This window comes from Gastrolobium bilobum, unplaced genomic scaffold (assembly GCF_033153095.1).
Source record: "Gastrolobium bilobum isolate Gb01-03AN ecotype WA unplaced genomic scaffold, APGP_CSIRO_Gbil_v1 utg67448, whole genome shotgun sequence".
NCBI lineage: Eukaryota > Viridiplantae > Streptophyta > Magnoliopsida > Fabales > Fabaceae > Gastrolobium > Gastrolobium bilobum.
The window spans coordinates 33060-39372 of NW_026897538.1; the positions used below are offsets into that span (position 1 = coordinate 33060).

Here is a 6313-nt window from a genome sequence, read left to right on the forward strand (position 1 = left end):
AGCCTTAAATTGATGAAAGAATGAAGTAGAAGACCTGAAGTAAGAAATAAGAGACCAAAGAATTCCAAAAAAGTATCCCAGAAGCCAAGTAAAAATTGAAAGAGCTCGTTAAAACGCTTCAGAGAGCGTTGTAATGCGCTAACTACATAGAAATCAAGAAGGAAGCTTCGGGTTTAGCGCGTTTTAACGCTCTGTAGAGTGTTATAACGCGCTTCCACATGAGGAATTTCTCTTCGATGAGTACGTTACTACATGTTGTGGAGTTTTAAAACGCTCTCCTCTCGAAAGTTTTTGTCCCTAAGCGCGTTAAAACACTTAATTAGCGTTGTAACGCTCATCTGCGATCCAAGCCAGGCCTAACTTATGGAATCATATAATTAAAGATATGATTTGAGGATTCTTCACGCCATCACACCAATGGAGTTTGGGGGATTCTTTTTACTCTGTCTTGTCTTGATTTAGCTATGCTAGGCTAAATCTTTTTGTAGTTAGGGGCAGATGAACCCCATTTGATTCTTTATGTTTATGAGTTAAATTATCTCTAAAATTCTTCTCTTTTTTATATTTGAATGAATTTATTTGTTTTTAAGGCTTTCTATGAGTTTACTCCTTGTAGATTGATTTAGGGGAATTGTATGACAATAGGGATGTTGGTGCATGAAACAAGAGTTAATAAATTCATCATAATCCTTGTGATCTAGGAATAGGCATATGGCATTTATGCTATCTTGAATTCTTGATCTTAATGCATTGAGGAACTAGGATTCTTTCAAGATCACGTAGAATTGGGGTAATGAGAATTCAGGCTTAATTAATCTAGAAAGAATTCATTGGCATTATATTAAGTGTAGTTCTTGACTGTTTAACTTATAGTATAAAGAAGAGATTGGGAAAATTCGAACCCTTAACTACGAGTTTTCTTGATTGTCAAAACCAATATGAATTTGCATGTTCTTGTTTGTTTTTAATTTTTATTCGTCTCATCTCAAATTTGATTGTTCAACTAAATTGCGATTAGTGAACTAGTGATTGAAATCTGATCCTGATGGGAACGATCTTGTATTCACGCACATTTTATTACTTTACAACCTATACACTTACCGAAGTCACAGCAATGTTCATCGACAATAGAGATAGAAATGTCAAATACAAACATTTATTATCAACCAAAACTCTTTGACAGACATAATATGTTTTCGACAAAATCATTTATGTCTGAATTTTCTACGGACACAATTTGTTCATCGGTGAGTTCGATTCAAAAGTTATCACAACTAAATTTGGGCTTATAACTTATGAACATGATAAACTTAATCATACCTGAGGTGGTTGTCTGGAAAGTTGTGCAAAGGCTTTCTCCCACTCTGAAGTGTTACCTTGTGGTGGAGGCTGTTGTTGCACTGGTGGAGGAGGATTCAACTGATGATTTGATTTGTAACTAAACCCTGGGTGTTGATTTTGATTTTTCCACCCTGGATTGTAATTATTTCCATATTGGTTCCTCCCCAGATTATTCTTGTTCTTTTGATCATACCAGATTCCGTTGACTTCTGCATTTTCAAGTGCCTTCATGAAATCGCAATCTTCAGTAGCATGAGTACCTGCAGAAATACCATAAGTAACTTGAGAATTATTAACAGAAGAAACGTGAGAATTTAAAATTGCTTTGTAAGAGCATGTAATTGTGCTTGTTGTTTCTTTTTTATTTGCAATATTTGTTCATTCTGGGCCAACAGTGCATCATAGTCGTCAAGCTTCATGATCACTGCTCTCCTGCGTGAGACGGGAGCATTATCGAACTCCTGAGAGGCTAAAGATTCCAGCAATTCTAGTGCTTCCTCTGAAGTTTTTGTTTTCAATGATCCCCCTGCTGCAGCATCCACCAAGGTTCTTGTGCTCGACATCATTCCTTGGAAGAAGATTTGTCCTTTCTCCCAAGCTTCAATTCCACGTTGGGGATACTTTCAGAGTAGTCCTTTAAACCTTTTCCATGCCTCGTACAAGGATTCACTTTCTTTTTGTTCAAAAGCAGTGATCTCTGCTTTGAGCCTTGCCATCTTTGAAGCTGAGAAGAATCTGGCCAAGAACTTCATTACTAAGTCGTCCCAGTTTGTGATGCTTCCTTGAGGCAGTGACTACATCCACCATCTTGCTTCTTCCTTCAGTGAACATGGGAAGAGTCTGGGCAAGATGGCGTCATGTGAGACTCCATTCATCTTCAAGGTCTCACAGTAGAGTAAGAGATTCTCTAGATGACTGTAGGGGTCTTCAGTGCTTCCTCCAGCGAACTGATCTTTTTGAATCAGTTGCAACAGTGCTGGCTAGAGCTCAAAGTTGTTAGCTTCCACGGTTGGTCTAACAATGCTTGCCGTCTGCGGAACTCGAGCTGGAGTCATATAATCTCCCAAGGTTCTGGGAGGATTCTGAATCGCGTTGTTGTCAGTCATAGTTTCTTCCTTTGGTTCCGTCAAGCTTGATGCTTTTGCTTCTTTTGCTTTTCTTTCTTTTGCGCTTTTTCTGAGTTTTCTAGTTGTCTTTTCTATCTCAGGATCAAAGTGAAAGGATCGTGGGTTAACAGTACCTCGCATAAACTAAGAGTAAAAGATTATGCAGAAAAACAGAAAATACATAAAACAGAAAATTTAAACAAAAAAATATAATGCAAAAAAAATTAAAAAAAAAATTATTGCAGAATTTAAATTGCAGAAATTTAAAACGTCCAATCTAAACAGTTTTTAGTTACTTCTAATGTTGAAGGATCCAATTCCCGGCAACGACGCCAAAAACTTGTTGCGACTCGACAAGTGCACCGGTCGTTAAGTAATAAAAGTTTATTGGAGTACGAGATCATTCCCACAAGGATTGGGTTTCAAACACTAGTTCGCTAATTGCGATTTAGTTGGACAATCTATATTTAGATGAAAAAAGAAAATAATTAATAACATGCAAATTAAAATTCAGAGTTAAAAAGCAATTGGAAAGATGATTGATTTAAAGATTAAAAACAAGCGTAGTTAGGGTTTCGACTTCCCCTGTAACACCCTGTGTATACCCGGTTTGTTAACATATCATCGTATTAAGCTACGCTTAATTAAAAATGCGGAATATCTTTTTCTTTTCAATTATGACATCATTATACTTAGCCAAGTTGGTTACTTAATCAATTTCATAAAATATCGCCTGTATGTAAATTGCAAATAAACATCTAATTGAAATACCTCAGAGTATATATAAAGTGAGTATCTATGTCACGGATCCACTACACGTGGTCCGGACACGAATCCTGATACATTAACACAACTCCAACATAAAACAAGACATAATCAAGTCTATGTGGCATGGACAATCCCCATGCTCACCAAATCAACATCATAACAAATAGAGTCTCAACAGAGAAATCCATAAATTGAAGCTAAAAGCATAATACAATAAATAGGATCCAACATCCAATTATAACAGCATATCAGCATAAGCAGCATAAACATGTAACATCTATCAGCTAAGCTCTGGCCTCCTGTCACTAGAGGTATCAACCCCCGCATTACCTGAACCTGAAATAAGCATTCCCCAAACGTGGGGAGATCTATAAACCAGAAATCTCAGTAAGACAAGGGGTCCTCAAGGATCTTCCACCCCAAGCTCACTTACATGTGCAATATAAGTTCAAAGCAGCAATTTCCAATATAAGTTCCAAAACTATGCAGTGCAACAGATATTCATGCCATGTGTGTCAATACTATTCTACTGGCCAGAGAAATGCAGGAATACGTCTATTACCTACAGATAGTACAAAGAACACCGCTTGCACCTCACCCACAGCCTCACCATATTGTATGTACTACATACTCAGGCTTACCGTATAGGTGGAACACCACATACATATCATAAAGGCACTAGCATATAACAGCTCAACAACATTTCCAAAACAGCAAAAGCATGTAACACAACATGCATATAACCATACCCCCATGGGACATGGTGGAACCACAACATGGCTAAACCGAAGACACGAAAGCTTACCTTGCAAGCTCACTATCCAATGCCAAGAGTCCACACAGCTCAAGTCTAACACACAACAGATCATAATCTGATTACGACCAGCAAGCATATCAACACTCATAGCTCATAAGCTTAAACATAAAGACTACGTTTTCCTCTTACGTTTTATGTCTTAAGGCTTCACACAAAGCCATAAGCCCTTAACCACTTGATTCTGACTTAGTTCAATTAAAACAGAAGTTCAACTTCATCAATCTAGGGTCCATAAACCCCCCCAATAGCCTACTGTATGAACAGTGCAACTACTGTTTTGCGAAATCCCAGAATATCCGGATATTCGTCGGGGGCATATCCGGATATCAATATCCGGATATCTCTCTTCCAATATCCGGATATCCATATCCGGATATTCAGATCCCCATATCCGGATACCCATATCTGGATATCAATATCCGGATATTCACAACAAAATATTCGGATATTTCGCGACAGAACCCAGATTCTGCATTTCGCGAAAATCCAAACCAAAGGTCCAACTTTTACCGATTACAGAAGCTTAAACATGCATTTCTAAGTGTGTTAAGCATTACCCAACATTAGGTTATCATCTTAAGCTCATTGCATGCATCAAGGTTCCATTTTAACCACTTAGACTCAAGATCAAAGGTGATGAAGCTTACCCAAGCTTAAACTCAGCAAATAAACACTCTTGGAGCTTCCCACCAAGTCCTCACAGTTCTGACTTTGACAACCACGAAAATGACACTCCAAGATGGTGTTTTTCCCCCCCACAAAGCTCACTACTTGGAGCTCACAATGGCAAGAACAAAGCTCTCACCACCTCAACTCAAGAGGACAACACTCAAAACCACCAAACAGAGGACACTACTTAGCCAAAGAGCAATCCACGCCCTCCAAGACACACCCTCACAAGGCTCAAGTGTTTAGGATGAAGAATCCACCAAGAAAATGGTCACTTGCTTGAGTTTTGGTCAAGAACAAGGGAAGAGTGACAATGGAACAATCTATCAGCCTCCTATTCACATAGCAACAGAAAGGATGCCTAGGGTTTTGGGCCAAAAGAGCCTATATATAGTGGTTTAAGTCTTAAACACACAGTATTAATTTTAATTGCTACGCTTAGCATTTTAATCCCAAACTTTAGATTCTTAACCTACTCAATTTTATAAGAATTATCATATTTTTATTATATTTTTCGGAGCACCTTTTCGGTACGCACTTTTCATAGCCAGTATCAGTTTCTGGCACCAATTCTCATTATTTTAACTTGAAACTCATTTTACAAGTCCTATATATTATTCTAGGAATTATCATGCACTTATTATAATTTTTTGGGATACTTTTTCGGTACGCATTTATACCGACTAGCGGAACCGGTATCTGCACTTTTTTTTCTTCTGAAAAGCGACTTTCAGCATTCTTAATCACTTACTATAATTATTAGAGCCTCATAATAATTATTAGGGTCAATTATGGAATTATTTTCTAATTATCATATATAATTAATTAATTTTCTTAATTAACACTGCGAGTTCTTACATCCTCCAATCTCCTCTATACGCTATGAATTAAATTGTCAAGAATCTGCTCTTAATATAATGTCAATCAATTCTATCTAAGTTATATAGGGCTAAATTCCTTGTTTCCCTAAATCTATGTGATCTTGAAAGAACTCTAGTTCCCCGATTATTCCCTAAGAAAACATGCATTAAGATTAAGAATTTAAAGATTGCACAATTGCCCTATGTCTATCCCTAGATCACAAGGATTGTGATAAATTTATCAAATTAGGATTCATGCACGAACATCCCTATTGTCATACAATTCCCCTAAATCAATCTATAAGGAGCAAACTCATAGAAAAGCATTAAAGACAGATAAATTTATTCAAATATAAAAAGAGAAGAATTCAGAGACAATTTAATTCATAAACATAAGGATTCAATTGGGTTCTATCTACCCCTAACTATAGAAAAACTTAGCCTCGCATACTGAATTCAAAAGGAATAAGAAAGAAAATAGTTCCACAATCGTCCATTGTTGTTTCTTTTTTATTTGCAATATTTCTTCATTCTGGGCCAACAGTGCATCATAGCCGTTAAGCTTCATGATCCCTGCTCTCCTGCATGAGACGGGAGCATTATCGAACTCTTGAGAGGCTAAAGATTCCAGCAATTCCAATGCTTCCGCTGGAGTTTTTGTTTTCAATGATCCCCCTACTACAACATTCACCAAGGTTCTTGTGCTCGGCGTCATTCCTTGGAAGAAGATTCGTCCTTTCTCTCAAGCTTCA

The 6313-nt window shown here is 37.3% G+C and overlaps 1 non-coding gene across 1 annotated transcript; it reads left to right on the forward strand.

Annotated features, from left to right (window-relative positions):
- The first annotated feature begins 1944 nt into the window (after positions 1-1944).
- Positions 1945-2051, forward strand: LOC133307855 (small nucleolar RNA R71). The gene has a single exon (XR_009751095.1). It is a non-coding gene; the product is annotated as a small nucleolar RNA R71 (small nucleolar RNA).
- Positions 2052-6313: the final 4262 nt, after the last annotated feature.